This window comes from Rhinatrema bivittatum, chromosome 15, assembly GCF_901001135.1.
Source record: "Rhinatrema bivittatum chromosome 15, aRhiBiv1.1, whole genome shotgun sequence".
NCBI lineage: Eukaryota > Metazoa > Chordata > Amphibia > Gymnophiona > Rhinatrematidae > Rhinatrema > Rhinatrema bivittatum.
This window is the reverse complement of record NC_042629.1, coordinates 32,859,956-32,877,454: the sequence shown is the minus strand read 5'-3', so window position 1 is coordinate 32,877,454 and position 17,499 is coordinate 32,859,956.

Here is a 17,499-nt window from a genome sequence, read left to right as displayed (position 1 = left end):
TTAGTTTTAATTATTAGGTGATGTTTGATGTCTTTAAATATTTTATTGGTGTTTGGAACATTTTTTTAAAGTTTTCCAATGAGTTTTTAATTATTGGATGTTATATTCATCAACTTTTGAAATATTTATTTTTTCTGTTAGTATGGTTTTACTATTATGATTGATGTTTTATGAGGAATGGTGATATTTCTGTTTTTCCATTGTTGAATTGCATACTACATCTGGCTTGTTGTGGGTTACAATTCACTTTTTTTTTGCACAATTCTATTTATACTTTATGGTCTCTTTATTGTATATTAGGTGAGAGGTTGTCTGTGTTATGCATGTGGGACCAAGGTAACTTATTCTGCTAGCATGTAGTTTCTGAGAAGGGATCTTTAGCAACATGGCTTGTTCTGATTTCCTAACAGGAGGAATATTGGTGTTTTAGGGCCTGTTGTAATACATGCGGTGTTGCCTTTTCATAGGTAGGGTGGTTAATGTTTGACTTCTGGCAGTTAGTGCTGTTTTAGTAAGAGAAGTTTACTATATTGTAATTCAGTTTACTCATGGCTTTCTGAAGGTCAAGCCCACACCCGACAAGCTTTAAAATAGACCCAATACTACATGGCAGGCATGGCCAACATTTTACAGATCAAGAGCTAAAAAATGGAGTGCTAAAGAGCCACATATTTTTGTAACTACTTTTTTTTTTTCATTTTAAATGTAACTTTTATTGAACCTTTATAACCAACAAGCTGTAAGCAAAAACAGTTCTAGAATAGCAGACTAGCAGACTAGCCAGAATTCTATAATCCACAAGGTTCATAGAATTTCTTTACAATTTTAACAACCAGACTCCACCCGATATTCCTCCTCCCACTTCCCTTCCAAAGTGCCAGCAAGCTATAATTTATTTCTGAAAATTAGATTTTCTGCCTTTTCCCAAGGTCTGTCTCAAGGCAGATTACAATAAATTTAAATGGACAGAAGCAATAGAATAGCTTACAGTCAAATCAGAATGTGCAACTTATGAAGCATTGGGATCCAGTATAGGAAGTCCCATTTGTGAATAGTTTCAAGACCCAGTTGTGTCCCTGTTATGTATAACAGTCCTTTGTAGAGGACTCAGGAAGTAGGGGAAAACAGCTCCCAACATAAAAAAGAGGGAAAGAACATGAAAGGTACTTAACACCCTTGAGAAGCCCAGATAACATGGTTCCCAAATTTTCTGAAAAGCTGTTGGGTTCTTTATGTAATGCAACCAGTTTTCCCCTAAGAAACACATACACTTGGTGAGGTAGCTCATTGATTCTGCAACACTTTCTCTCCACTGCACCTCAAATTTCACACTTAGCACATTTGATATGTGTTACAGTCAGCTTAACCGTAGACATTGGTTAGATCATCAGGAAAGTTATTAGGGTACCCAGGCACATTCCCATCAAATGTGCATATAAGAATGTATCAAGAAAGATCCTATGTAGTTTAACAGGTGTCAAATACTATTGTAACACAACTTTATAATTGTTTTCCACTGTCGCCGCAGAGATCAAACTCTTTGCAGCCCACTAGAAACATTTATCCCAATGGGCCTTCTCAAGCTCTCAACCCAAATCTTTCTCTTTCAAAGAAGTGTCTTGCTGTAGGATCCAAGGAGGACAGAAGCAATGTGTATATTTTAGATATGAGACCCTTCTCTATACCAGGCTTGGAGCACAGTACCTCAAATGTGGATGTTGGTCGTGATACCTCCAAGTCCAGTTTCATAGTCCCCAGAAAATGCCTAAACTGTACATAACCATATCTGTCCCATTCAGACAACCCAAATTGTGCCTGCTATAGACATTTCTATTTTGAGGTTTGTCCCAGATGCTGTAGCCTCATCTCTTGGACACAGTGGATGTGATTTGTGGGCGGAATACCTCATTGAACCCAACTGGAGTTGGAGGTGAATGATCACCATATTCATTGAGAGTAGTTCTATGTTTTTCCCAAATCCTCATACTTAACTAGAAACTTTGACAGTTTTCTGTGCTGAGCGCCATCGGATGATGTCACCCATGTGTGAGGACTGATATTCTGCTGTTCTCACTTTCCACAGTTGTCTTCTCCTCTCTCCATCTCCCTTTTTTCCTCTCCTCCTGCTTGCCCTAATTTTCTTCTCCTTCTCTCCAGGCCCCTCTCTTTTTCACTTCCCAGCTACCTTTTTTCTCTTTCTCACCCCCACACTTCTTCTCTCTCCCCTACCTTTCTTCTCTCTTCACCATCTTTTTTTTTTCTCTTCAGTTGCCCCCCTCAAAGGGCCCCTCCCAAGTGGCTGAACCATTGCTCCACTTACTCTCCAGTCAGGCAGATGCAGAGTTCAGTCAATTGGGTGGTGGGATCTTGATAAAAGCAGCAAAATGACGCAGTAAAGAGAGCCACGACAGCAAAAAAAGTGGCAAAACCTCACTGCAAAGACAGCCATGACAACATGGCTCTGTCACCAGTGGTGGGGAAGAAATAAAAAGCAGCAGTAATGTGGATAAGTGCAAGGTGATGCATATAGGGAAAAATAACCCATGCTATAGTTACACAATGTTAGGTTCCATATTAGGTGCTACCACCCAAGAAAGAGATCTAGGCATCATAGTGGATAACACATTGAAATCGTCAGTTCAGTGTCCTGTGGCAGTCAAAAAAGCAAACAGAATGTTGGGAATTATTAGGGAGGGAATGGTGAATAAAATGGAAAATGTCATAATGCCTCTGTATCGCTCCATGGTGAGACCGCACCTTGAATACTGTGTACAATTTTGGTCGCCGCATCTCAAAAAAGATATAATTGCGATGGAGAAGGTACAGAGAAGGGCGACCAAAATGATAAGGGGAATGGAACAGCTCCCCTATGAGGAAAAGCTGAAGAGGTTAGGACTTTTCAGCTTGGAGAAGAGACGGATGAGGGGGGATATGATAGAGGTGTTTAAAATCATGAGAGGTCTAGAACAGGTAGATGTGAATCGGTTATTTAGTCTTTCAGATAATAGAAAGACTAGGGGGCAGTCCATGAAGTTAGCATATGGCACATTTAAAACTAATCGGAGAAAGTTCTGCTTCACTCAAAGCACAATTAAACTCTGGAATTTGTTGCCAGAGGATGTGGTTAGTGCAGTTAGTACAGCTGTGTTTAAAAAAGGATTGGATAAGTTCTTGGAGGAGAAGTCCATTACCTGCTATTAAGTTTACTTAGAGAATAACCACTGCCATTAGCAATGGTAACATGGAATAGACTTAGTTTTTGGGTACTTGCCAGGTTCTTATGGCCTGGATTGGCCACTGTTGGAAACAGGATGCTGGGCTTGATGGACAATTGGTCTGACCCAGTATGGCATGTCCTTATGTTCTTAGGATTTTGGGTCGGGGGGGGGGGGGGGTGAGTGTTCCATGGGGGTGGGGGGCAATGAGTAACCTGGGGAAGGTGAGGGTTTTGTGGGGTGTGAGGAAGGGAGTGAGCTGGGGTGAATGAGAGGTTTGTTTTGGAGGGTGCACAGAGGAAAGTGAGGGGTTTATGGGAGGGAGGGAATGAACTGGTGTGTGTGAGTGTTTTAGGGGAAGCAGGTGAATCGGGGATTTGTTGGGGAGGGAGGATTGAAAGAACGGAATGAAAATTTCGAGTGAGGATGTGCATGAATCACAGGGAGGGGACAGGAGTCAAGTAGGGAATGAGGGATGCTCATATTGTACAATAATTTTTATTACATATTCTGTTATTGAGTAAATGAGACTAGATGTGGCAGGGTCCCCTAATTTGGGTCCATGCCCCCATGAGCCTAGATTGTGCTGGGACTTTATAGTGTGACCCAGGGACATTGACTAAAAGCTGAACTGGTAAACTCTCTGCTCCACCTTGGCAGCAGGGAAATCATTTTCCTGCTGTGTGAAGAGATGATGACTTGAATGTTTCTCATGAAGTTTTTTTGCATTGGTTGGGAACTCTTTTTTTTTTTTTTTGTATTAAACATTTTTATTGGATAATGTATAACATACAGGCTAAATAAGACATCATACAGCTTTGTATGATGTCACAGCTCAGTGTGCTGCAGCAGTCAAAAAAGCAAATAAAATGTTAGGAATTATTAGGAAGGGAATGGTTAATAAAACGGAAAATGTCATAATGCCTCTATATCGCTCCATGGTGAGACCACACCTTGAATACTGTGTACAATTCTGGTCGCCGTATCTCAAAAAAGATATAGTTGCAATGGAGAAGGTACAGAGAAGGGCAACCAAAATGATAAAGGGGATGGAACAGCTCCCCTATGAGGAAAGGCTGAAGAGGTTAGGGCTGTTCAGCTTGGAGAAGAGACGGCTGAGGGGGGATATCATAGAGGTCTTTAAGATCATGAGAGGTCTTGAACGAGTAGATGTGACTCGGTTATTTACACTTTCGAATAATAGAAGGACTAGGGGGCATTCCATGAAGTTAGCAAGTAGCACATTTAAGACTAATCGGAGAAAATTCTTTTTCACTCAACGCACAATAAATCTCTGGAATTTGTTGCCAGAGGATGTGGTTAGTGCAGTTAGTGTAGCTGGGTTCAAAAAAGGTTTGGATAAGTTCTTGGAAGAGAAGTCCATTAACTGCTATTAATCAAGTTTACTTAGGGAATAGTCACTGCTATTAATTGCATCAGTAGCATGGGATCTTCTAGGTGTTTGGGTAATTGCCAGGTTCTTGTGGCCTGGTTTGGCCTCTGTTGGAAACAGGATGCTGGGCTTGATGGACCCTTGGTCTGACCCAGCATGGCAATTTCTTATGTTCTTATGTTCTTATGACCATCCCATCATCCAACAGTTTCCCGTTTATTCCCCAAACTGTAAGTCCCTGTCCCTCCCCCCTCCCGGGGAACTCTTTTTTATGCTAATTTGAAAGTCTAAGTAACTGTATGTGTCACCCCCCCCCCCCCCCCAGCCTTTTTGTTTTTAGGTCACCTTCAGAATGCTGCACAGGTGGGAAGAGGCACCGATGCAGCTCTGGGATCAATCTGAGTCCTCCAGGGGTCGCCAAGTGGGGATCAGAAATCTTCTGGGAGGCCCAAAGGGAGACTCTGTCTGCAATGTCAGTACTTTCACTTTCTGTCCACCAAGAACAATTACCAGATAAGTATACTATGCATGTACTATTCACATTAATGAATAGTAAAGTATTTGGGTTTTTATTTTAACTTTCCTCTATAGGTGTTTCTGTTTTCCTGCTTTCAGACAGTGAAATAGTATGTCTGTTACTAAAGTTGTCATTTTGTAGGTATCTTGGTATCTGTCAATCTTTGCTTTGGTAAACAGTGTGCTTTCTAACTCAGTCTTTTCTGGTTTCTCTTGGTGTGGATATATGCTCCTTTGTTTCTCTTGGTACGTTGGTCTAGTTAGACTGTGGTGCATGGATACTTAGCTTGGTCCTTCTTCCCGAAGCATGGATGGTGAATCTCGTCTCCCAGTTCTGCTGTCTCCGTGGATATTCAGTCCGTGGAACTTCTTCTCTTCTTCTTTTCTTCTCAAGTGTGTTCCCTATTCTGTAACTAAAATAAAACAGGGAAAGACTGATTATTCACTCCACATAATTCTTCCAAAGCTATAACAAGGTTATGTTCCCTCAGTGTAATCTTGTTGAAACTGTGTCTATATAATAGGGAAAAATAAAAGCATAACCAATATTCATATTCTTCAGTGTATCACAGAGAATTAAGTGGACATACCAGTGTCCTTACAGCAGCGATTGTAAAGAAACAGTCACTCACCCTACTCTTTACTTTCACACTTTCTTGCTCTTTACCAAAGTTCCTTTCCCTGCCACAAATGTAGTTTCTGCAGCCACTACTTAGATTAATTTTAATAAGAGACATTAATGACATAGTGAGGGCAAAGACTATTGGCGCCATTTTGAAAACTGGCAGCCGACGGCCGGAGTGCAGGAGGTCACTCCCGGACCCCTGCTGGACTTTTGGCAAGTCTTGTGGGGTCAGAAGGGTCCCCCAAGACTTGCTAAAAGTCCCTGCTGGTCCAGCGGGAGTCTGAGAGCGATCTCTTGCACTCGGGTTGTCAGCTGCCAGTAATCAAAATGGCGCCAATAGCCTTTGCTCTTACTATGTCACAGAGGCTACCGGTGCCATTGGTCAGCCCCTGTCACAATGTAGGAGCACAAGATGGCGCCGAAGGCCATGTGACGGGGGCTGACCAATGGCACCGGTAGCCCCTGTGACATAGTAGGTCAAAGGCTATCGGCGCCATTTTGAAACCGGCAGCCGAGGGTGTGAATGCAGGGGATGGCTCCCGGACCTGGACCACCAGGGAGTTTTGGTAAGTCTTGGGGGGGGGGGGGGGGGTCAGGATGGTGGGGAGTTTGTTTAAATTGGCTCGTTTAGGTGGACGAATAATTTGGCGAAGATTCGTTGTATTCGTGGGAAATCGCAATACGTTTCGCGTCCCCACAAATACAACGAATAGGGCCCTATACTTTGCGGATTCGCAATTCATAGGGAACGAATGCACACCCCTAATCAGTCACGTGGTGGCCAGGTACCTGGGAGCCACCCACTATTCCTTTATACTTACATAATTGGGCATGTTTGACAATTTTGAGGATAGCCTCTATGGTGATGGTTGGCTCATAGGTAAGCACAAAAGGCACCAACAATAACACTTCAAAAAAACTTCTGGCACACAGACAAAACCAATATGTAAATACAAAATATTATTGAAAAAAGTAAGATCCGCATCTGCAAGCCTGCCAACGTGTTCAAAAAATTGAACCGTCCGGTCTTTTCTTCATTTGTGGATCTTAACCAGCCAAAAACAGCTTGATGTAACTCTTGTGGCTACAAAGCCTGTAGAAGTTTGTTAGATAAATTGCTTTATAAAGGATTAATTGTGCAATGTCCCATGACTGTATGTAAACAGATCCTGTGTAAACAGAATCACGACAGCGGCCGGTGTTTCGCTGCAATGTCTGCAGCTTCTTCAGGGGTCAAAAAACCTTTAAATTAAAGAGAAAACCAAAACATTTTTGAAACTTGCAATGTGGGACAAGAGAATCAATCACTTAGCTTAGACTATCGCAGCGACAACCTCTTCTATTCGGACGCCTGGTCTCTCGACGTTGTATTCTCAAAAGCGGGACAGAGACCAATTGCAGCAGCCTAGAATGATTAAATAGCCCATGAAAAACACAAAAACATGTCGACGTCATGACGTTCCATCGTCATGGTTACCAATGTCAACAAAACAGTCTTATAAGAAAACCTGTAACTCCAAAGTAGAATTTAAACCTTTAGGATGTACCGTGTCAAGTAGATGTATCCATCGTTGCTCCTCCTGTAACAGAGCTCTGTTGAAATCACCTCCTCGCCATGAGGGAATAAGCTTTCAGAACACAGACTCGTAATGAGTCAAAACTGTGAGTTTTTTCTATACAGTGTGTCACCAATGGGGCTGTGATGCGTGCTTTATTAATGCATGATTTATGTTCAATCATTCTGATTTTTAATTGTCTGCCGGTTTTGCCCACATACCAGAGGTTGCATGGACATTGAATCAAATATATAACACCTGCAGACGTGCAATCTGTTTGTTGTTGCAATGTCACTGTAAGATTTAATCTAGAGAAAAAGAGAACTTCAGTTTCGATCATCACCTGACACACAGAACAAGAGCCACAAGCTTTGTGAGACCCTATGTTGTTATTAAATGGTAATCTCCCGGAGTCTGAATGCACAAGTTGGTCACGTAAATTAGTACCTCTGGTATAAGTAAATCGTGGTATCTGATTAAACTCTGGATGGAGTTGCAAAATGTGCCAATTATGCGCAATAATGTTCTTCATATTATGTGTCATAACAGAATAAGAGCACACAGGTGAGAGTATCTGAGTATTCTTCAGGTCGCTGTAAAAATAACCAGTCTCTATGCGCGAACTTAGCTCGTGTAAAAGCTCCCTTGATACAGCGAGCCGGATAACCTCTGGCTGCAAATCTGGTGCTTGTACTTTAAATTCAGCTGCAGTAGTGCAAAGGCGACGGATCCGAAGGAATTGTCCGACTGGCAAATTCTCTTTAAGACTACGAGGATGAGCGCTGGTGAAGTGTAAAAACGTATTACTAGAAACTGGTTTTCTGTACAAAGTGGTGGTGAATTTTCCAGTGGTATTGATGATGGTAATGTCTAAAAAATGGATGCTGTCTTTTTGAATCTCTGCTGTAAAATGTAAATGATTATTGCATTGATTCAACCAAAATAAAAATTGAGACAAGGTATCACGAGTGCCTGACCATAAGAGAAAAATGTCATCAATGTATCTTTTCCATGTTGTGATGTATTGGATAAAAGGATTGTTAGCGTAAATCCATTGTTGTTTGAAGTGTGCCATGTATAAATTGGCTAAGTCAGGGGCCATCGTTGCCCCCATGGCTGTCCCACATATCTGTTGATAAAAATTGCCCTCAAAGGCAAAAAAAGGCAATAGGAAGCATTCAGAGTCCCAGGTAGAGTTAGGTGAAGCTCGAGGAGACTCGAGGAGCGAGTACCTGATTCCTTAGAGCAGGGAGACTCAGTTGTATTGTACTCACGTAGCAGTAACAGAGATTCTACTAGACAAGAGGTCTAGCACCAGATCAGAGGGTAGGCCCTCGAGGAGCGAGTAGCTGGTTCCAGTGAAGCAGTACTGTGGAATAGATGGTAGTTGTACTCACAGATGGAAATTGTTAGTGAAGTCTTCCAAGTAGAAAGGTTTGAAGATGCAGGCAGCGACTCAGGGAACATGGGCCCTTGAGGAGCGAGTACCAGTTTCCTGATAGCACCTGAAAGAAGCAGCAGAAGAGGCCCCCGAGGAGCGGGTACCCCGTTAGCAACCCCGAAGGGTGTAAGTGTTCCAGATAGCGCAGGAGTGGCAGAGCAGCTTCGGTACGGAGAGCGAATCCCATCCGTAGAGTTACCGTTGCTAACTCAATGAGCTAGCAAATACTGTAGGCTTAAATATCCAGGCAGCGTGACGTCATATCAGGGGGACGCCCCTGAGGTTCGCACCAACGTGGAAATAAAGATGAGGGTGGCATGCGCGCCCCAAGGTACCTTGGAGGAGTATGGTGAGAGGCAGCACCAAAGCTGGTCCGGGGACGCCGGAGAGGACGGCAAACAGACACCGTGGCAGCCAGTAGTCTGAGGTGAGCGGGAGGAGCCGCAAGTAGTGAGAGGTAGGCGGGGCGAAGCCATCAAAGACTGGTGGTCACAACACCAGGAAAAAGATCTATTTATCATAGTGGATAATACTTTAAAATCATCAGCTCAGTGTGCTGCAGCAGTCAAAAAACAAATAGAATGTTAGGAATTATTAGGAATGTCCCCTAGTCCTCCTATTATCTGAAAGTGTAAATATCTGAGTCACATCACATCTACTCGTTCAAGACCTCTCTGATCTTAAAGACCTCTATCATATCCCCCCTCAGCCATATCTTCTCCAAGCTGAACAGCCCTAACCTCTTCAGCCTTTCCTCATAGGGGAGCTGTTCCATCCCCTTTATCATCGTGGTTGCCCTTCTCTGTACCTTCTCTTTTTTGAGATGCGGTGACCAGAATTGTACACAGTATTCCAGGTGCGGTCTCACCATGGAGCGATACAGAGGCATTATGACATTTTCCGTTTTATTTACCATTCCCTTTCTAATAATTCCCAACATTCTGTTTGCTTTTTTGACTGCTGCAGCACACTGTACCGACGATTTCAATATGTTATCCACTATGACACCTAAATCTCTTTCTTGGGTTGTGGCACCTAATATGGAACCCAACATTGTGTAATTATAGCATGGGTTATTTTTCCCTATATGCATCACCTTGCACTTATGCACATTAAATTTCATCTGCCATTTGGATGCCCAATTTTCCAGTCTCACAAGGTCTTCCTGCAATTTATCACAATCTGCTTGTGATTTAACTACTCTGAACAATTTCGTGTCATCTGCAAATTTGATTATCTCACTCGTTGTATTTCTTTCCAGATCATTTATAAATATATTGAAAAGTAAGGGTCCCAATACAGATCCCTGAGGCACTCCACTGTCCACTCCCTTCCACTGAGGTGAGTGGCATCTCTAGACAGAAAAGACCTTGTATGCAACAAAGAAAAACCCTGGCCAGTTTCATCCGTCTACTAAAACTACCACTAAAATTATTGAAGAGCATCAATCAATAAAGTTCTTCTGTTAGGAGGGAAGTCTGGAGTCTACACAGGATAGACAGAATCCCAATATAAACCCTGTACCTCATGTTCTTCAATACCCTGTGTTCATAGAGCCTCCCTCAACAAAGCATGCAGAACAGAATTAGGACATTTCCCCATAGCACTCACCACTCCTATTAGAAAAATATTAGAAACAGCGTAATAATTCAAAACCAGCCATATCATAACACACTAGTAGACACAAATAATAACAATCCTACCCATGAAAAGGCAACAGTACAAATATCACACCACGCCCTAAAACTTCAATAGACCTCCTATTAAGAAATCAGAACAAGTCAAGCTGCTATAGAGCCCCGCACAGAAACGTCAGAATATAGACAGTAGGGATGTGCAGGGAAAAAAATATTCATTTTCATTTTTCATTTAGTTTTTGGGAGTTTTTTTTCCCATGAATTTCTGTTCATGGAATGTTTGATTGTTTCATTCGTGTGAAAAAAAATGAATCAAACATATAAAAAAAGAAAACAAAAAACCCCAGCAATGCCAAAAAATGAAAATAGGGCTTCCCTCCCACTCAGAAAAATGCAAAGGCCAGGATCTCCCATGGCTCCCACTTACTCGGTCCAGTGGTGATCTGCCGGCGAGGCCTATGCCCAATTCGAAGTTTTGGCCTTGCATAGACCAAGGCAGATCACCACAAACTCAGCCTCGGCCTATGCAAGGTTGACGCCTTGGCCTAGGCCATAGCACAGGCCCAGGACCAACGCTCCAGCCTGGCCCAAGGGCCAGGTCCCGATGCCGAGAACTTGACCGGGACCGAGGTGCAATGCCAGGGCCCAGCCAGGAGGCTGGGTCCCAATGCCTTAGCCTCAGCCTAGGCTTTGGCCTACTCAAGACTGAAGACGTGACCTCTGCCTAGTCCAGAACTCGAGCCCAAGCCTGACACCGTGGCCAGGTTCAGAGGCTGGGACCCGATGTTGGGATCTCAACCCTAACCCATACATCAAAATGGTGCCATACACTGGGGTGAGTGTGCCTGAGTTAATTAACCCTGGTGCAACCCTAGCACATGGCATTAGTTTATGAAGAAGACAGACGAGGACTGCTTCATCAAAGCTCTGATGCCTGGGCCTAACTCAGGCCAAGGCCCAGGCATCAGGACCAGCATCCAGGCCATGCCCCCACATCATGTCTGAGTCTGGGCCTGGGCCTGGGTCCAGATGGATACCCCTACATTGGGACCTGGCCTCTGGGCTGTATCATTGGGTCTGGGCCCAGGCTCTGGCCGAGGCTGAAGCCTCAGCCTTGGGTAGACTGAGACCGAGGTCGCGGCAACCTACCACAACCTCGACTTATGCTTCAGCCTGGGCCTGGGCCTTATTGGTGGTGGATTCACAGTGGACCTAGCATTTCTCTTGTTGGGTGGGCAGCCCCATTTTTATCTTATTGTCCCTTTTTTTTAATGTTTGATTCGTTTCATTTGTGTGAAAAAAAATCTAATATTCCACAAACCAAAATTAGTGGGAGAAAAACCTCCCAAAAACAAACTGAAAAACAAAAACATATTTTTTCTCCACGGACCCTTACCAGCAAGTTACCCCCATGCACACTTTCTTTATTTCCTTTAGGACTTTGCCATGGAAGCAGTCCTATGCTTTTTCCCGAAACACAGGTGTGTTGGGAATTTTATGTGTGAAAATTAAGATTTTGACTTTGAGTTTCAATTTGATCCTCAAGCTTATTTCCTTACTTTGAGGGTCATTTATCAAAACGCGAAAGGTCGTTAATGCATGCATTACGGCGCTATCACGTGCATATCGCATTTGGTGATAGGCATAATGCGTGTGCTATCGGCCTATCGCAAAATGCGGATGCAAATAAAAAATGTAATATTCAAGTGTGAGGAGTTGGGGGCAGGGTAAATGTAAAGTAGGGGATGGTAGCACGGTGTGCGATACATATCGCACATTATCACGGGTGAATAACACGGCTAATAGATTCACCTTTTTTTCTGGGCGATATGGTTGGATCATGGGCGGTATTGTAGTCCGTGGTATTATCACGGTGACATATTGAACGTGATAAACACTGCAATCAATACACACACACACACACACACACATACCTATCAACATTCCTGGACCACTAAAAATGGCTATTTATATAGCAGGTCAAGCTTCCTAACAGCTTTTGGTGAATGGCAAGTGTACTTGCACATGAATTCTTCATGCCTCACCAGCCTCACCGCACGCGACAACATGTGGAAGATGAACAACCAGAACAGGACCCAAGGCCATTTCCAAGACGTCCCAGGGAAGTGCCAGCAGCACAGGCAGAGGGTCTGCTGCCACGGGCTCTGGGCCCTGCCTAGTGATGGGCACAGGGTCAGCCATGGGGTGGGAGATAGAGGGAGCGTATCTTTCCTCCACAGACATCCTTGCTGGGCATGCCTGAGGACTTTGTGATTAGCAGGTATCGTCTCTGCTCTTGGGCAATCCTGGAATTATATGAAGACATCCGAGGTCATAGCAAGGTCCCGCATTGTCCCTGGCCTCAGCAAACCGTTGGCCGCCCTCCATTTCATGGCAAGCAGCTCCTTCCAAACGACAGTAGGGGGTGGTAGGGGGAATGTCCCAAACCACATTCTCACGCTGCCTGGACCAGGTCATTGCAGCTGTAACTGACCGCATTAATCGATACATAAAATACCCTCGTGACAGACAGGATTTGATGGACTTGAAGAGAGGTTTTTAATGCCTTCGCACACTTTTCCAATGTCATCGGAGCTATCGACTGCACTCACATGGCCATCGTTCCACCCTGTCAGAGGGAGGAGACGTAACGCAAAAGAAAGCTCTTCCACTCAACCAACATACAAATAGTCCGCGATGCTCGAATGTGCATCCTGGACGTGGTGGCCAGGTAGCCCGGAGCCGTGCACGATTCCTTTTATACTGAGGCAATCAGGCCTCTTTGACAATTTTGAGGCTGGCCTGAATGGTAGCTAGTGTGTAAGATACCCTTTTCTTTCTCATTTCCATCAATGCTTTTAGGTATGTGGCTAATGGCACCCAAATTGGGGGGGGAGGGTAGAAAGCTGTGGGGGAGGACACGATCAGTGGCATGACACCTGGCTTCTGCGGTTCTGTATGCAGGTCATTGTCCAAGGGCATGCCTTTCTCTGTCCATGTTTCAGAGGCCTGCCAAAATTAGTGCGGGAAAACAAGGCACAGGACCTAAAGTCTGAATCGACTATATTCATAGCACATATTTATTATCTAAAAAGCCCTGTTCCTATACTCCCCTTGGGGGTTGTTACAGTGTGTCACGTGCATCCAGACCGTGCACTGTGCACACTGCCGGCGCAGCATCTTCACGTGTGGGCCGTTACTGATCTGTCAGGAACATCATCACCTACACTTTCTGTACAGCCTGTACCATGAGCGGTCTGCAGTGCCTGTTGCAGGCCTGCGGTATTCCCTGTTTGTGGGCTCAATAACGGTTTTCAATGCAGGACAGACTGGAGTGCAATGACAGAAAATCACTGGCACTGCATGAAGTACCCCATTTTCTGGCAGCACAGGTTTTTCACCTCTTACGTATGTCTTGAAGGCTGGCTGGCAGCTACACACCAGTACCCTTTGCTGGATTACGAGGCCCTGTCAAACAATACTTCTAATTGTTAGTAATACAAAGATCAGCTTCTTTTGCCTACAGTTTGCGTGCGCATATAGTGGCCAACAACAATATTTAAATGCTCTGAGGCAACGCTTATCAGGTTTGACGGCTTAGCAAAGGTACCGGCTAGCTTATACAGTTGTGGTTAGCCAATCACATATGCCAGTAACAATGCGAACATTCATGTCTTTCTTCTGTCATTGCCACAGGAGACTTGAGTACGGTTGCAGACCCTGGCTTCTCACCCCCATACACATGCAAAATACGCCGGCAGAGACAAGATACGAGGGCATAAGTGCTACCCATTGCTTCATAGAATGCACCTTCGGCCTTCTGAAAAGTCGCTTTTGCTGTTTGGACAAGATGGGTGAAGCTTTAGGGGCAGATTTTCAAAGGGTTACGCACATAACCCCTGAAATGCTGCCCCAAGCTGCCCCTGTGCACACCGAGCCTATCTTGCATAGGCTCGGCGGTGCACGCAAGCCCCGGGACACGCGTATGTTCCGGGGCTTGCAAAAAGGGGCGGGGGGGGCGTGGCCTGAGCCTCCAGGCACAGCGGCCATTTGCCGCTGTGCCCAGGATCGCGGGCCAGCCGTGGGCTGACGCGTGTAACTTCTTCAATAAACATATGGGGTTTTTTTTAGATAGGGCTGGGGGGCAGGTTAGATAGGGGAAGGGAGTGGAAGGTGTGGGGGGGGCGGGGGGCGGAAGGAAAGTTCCCTTCGAGGCCGCTCCAATTTCGGAACGGCCTCGGAGGGTTGGAGTCCAGCCGTGCGGCTCGGGGCGCGCAAGTTGCACAATTGTGCATCCCCTTGCACGTGCCAACCCTGGATTTTATAACATGCGCGCAGCTGTGCGCGCATGTTATAAAATCGGGCATCGATTTGTTCGCACCGGGTTGCGCGAACAAATTTGTGCCCGCATGCAGGTTTTAAAATTTGCCCCTTAATGTATGCCCCACTCAATGTAGCAAAGACTGTCTTGCTGAGCTGTGTGTTCCATAATGTGGCTGTACGCCACAGACTACCAATGGACACAAGTCCAGATCTCCCACAGGATCCCCCATGTCTCCCAGCTGGAGCCCAGGAGAACACTCTGAGTAGTAGCCAGATTCGGCAAAACCTTATACGGACACACTTTGCCTGATATGACTCACGTTCCTATTCCCCTTCCAGGGGAGGGGTGCTGAAGCCTGTTAGCCCCTGCTCTACTCGCTATCCCTTGTCTTTCTATCACTTCTTGGCTGAGTAGGTCACTGTGTACCATACAAACACATATGGATGATCATGATTTGTCTTAGCAATGTTGCTGAACAGCGTACTTGAATGTATTTTTTCTGTTTCTTTTTTTCTTTCTTCTGTTTTTTTGAAATGTATTTAATAATTGTTTTATTTATAATGTAAACCGTAGAGATAGAAACTTGTTTTTCTGTGCCACGGTATATAAAAACTGCATGTAGTGCTCAGGCTTGGCAGACGGGAGGATGGTATACCTTTCGGAGAATCCGTAGGTTCTCTCATCGGGAGGCGAGGCAGAGCAGAAGATGGGACCAGCTGACCCTTGGCACTGGGAACTGGGGCGGCTGCCAAGACGGATGAAGAGACGGGAAGAGGAGCTATGTCTTCACCCCTGGAAGTCTGTGGTCCCCCCAGGAGGAGCCCGTAGGGACTCACACTGCTGGGACTTAGGTGGACCTTTGAGAGGTCAGGTGTCGGTGCAAGGGCTGACTGGAGCTTCGCCCTGGAAGCCAGCGGTCCCCCCGGGAGGAGCCCGTAGGGACCCGGGCCGCTGGGACTTAGGTGGGCCCTTGGAGACGGTAGTCTTGAAGGAGTCCTAGGTCGAGTGCCAGAGGGTCGTCACTCACCAGTCCGAAGTCGTGCACCAGAGAATCACCGCTTGCCAATCCGAAGTCGTACGCCAGAGAATCACCGTAAGCCAATCCGAAGTCAGGAACCGGAACACCAAGATGGAACAGGATCCAAAGCTCAGGAGACTCACCGAAGCAAGCAGACTAGACAGCGCTGGAGGATGTTGCCAAGACACTGGACGAGCAGAGGAAGTCTCCTTATATACTTCCCCTGCTTAGGCTGTTGAGGAACAGGTGAGGCTTGTTAAAGGGATCAGGTCCCTTTAAATCAGTGGAGTAGGCATGGCCTCGCGCCTATGGATGGCGGTGGCCATCTTGGATTTTCCCCCGCGGAGGAGAGACACCAGAGAGACGCTGCTGGACGCCGCGAGGGGGGAGCAGGACGTCTCCCCCTGTAGCGATCAGCACCGGAGGCCGTGCAGGAGCGACGGCCTGGTTCAGAGCCCTCCCCCGGGGCTCCTGCGGCAAGGGGCACTGCGGACAAGGTAGGGGGCCGTGGTCGTGGGGCGCCACAGCCTCGGAACACAACAGTACCCCCCTCTTTAGGGCGTCTCCCCGGAGGTCTGGGTTTAGCTGGATGGTCCTTGTGGAACTGCTACAGCAAATTCCAGTCCAGGATATTAGCCAGTGGTTCCCAGGAGTTCTCCTCAGGGCCGAAGCCTTCCCACGCAATCAGATTCTCCCATTTCTTCCTGTGTTTCCTCACATCTAGAACCTCTCGGACTTGATAAGTGAGGTCATCTTCAGAGGCAACAGGTTGTGGGGTCGGGGGCGTGCTGGAAGGCCATGATAATACCAGAGGCTTCAATAGGGAGACGTGGAATGTGTTGTGAATCTTGAGAGACGGAGGGAGGCGAAGTTGATACGAGACAGCTCCCACCTGCTGGATGATGGGAAATGGGCCGATGAATCGCGGGGCTAGTCTAGATGATGGCAGCTTCAAGCGGATGAACTGCGTGCTCAACCATACCTTTTGGCCCGGCTTGAGAGGCGGGTACAGTCTCCTGTGCTGGTCAGCATATCTCTTAGCTGCTTGTCCGGCCCTGATCAGGGCGCGTTGCGTGGATATCCACAGACGATGCAACTCGTCGGCAGAGAGTTGAGCTGTCGGAGATGCCACCGTGATGGGAACGGACAGTGGCAGGCGTGGCTGTTTCCCATACACTATCTGAAACGGGGAGGCTCCCATAGCTGCGGAGATATGGGAATTTAGCGCAAATTCAGCTCAGGGTAGCAGGCTAGCCCAGTTATCTTGTTTCTCATTAACATATAGACGAAGGAATTGCTTCAAGGTCTGGTTGGTTCTTTCTGCGAGACCGTTGGTTTGTGGATGGTAGGCGGACGTGTAATCTAGGGTGACGTCGAACTTCTGACAGAGAGCCCTCCAGAATTTGGCAGTAAATTGAGGCCCTCGATCAGACAGGATGCCCTTAGGTAGGCCATGAAGCCTGAAGATGTGCTGGACGAACAGCTGGGCCAGCTGAGGTGCAGATGGCAATCCTGGCAAAGGCACAAAGTGCGCCATCTTGCTAAAGCGATCGACTACCACCCATATTACCGTGTTGCCATTGGATAGCGGCAGGTCCACCACGAAGTCAGTTGCCACATAGGTCCACGGTTCAGAAGGCACGGGTAACGGTTGAAGTAAGCCTGGGGTGGAACCAGGAATCCTCTTGTGGCGGGCACAGGTCTGGCAGGACTCCACATAAGCCCAGACATCCTTATTTACCTTTGGCCACCAGTAATACCGGCGCAGGGTCTG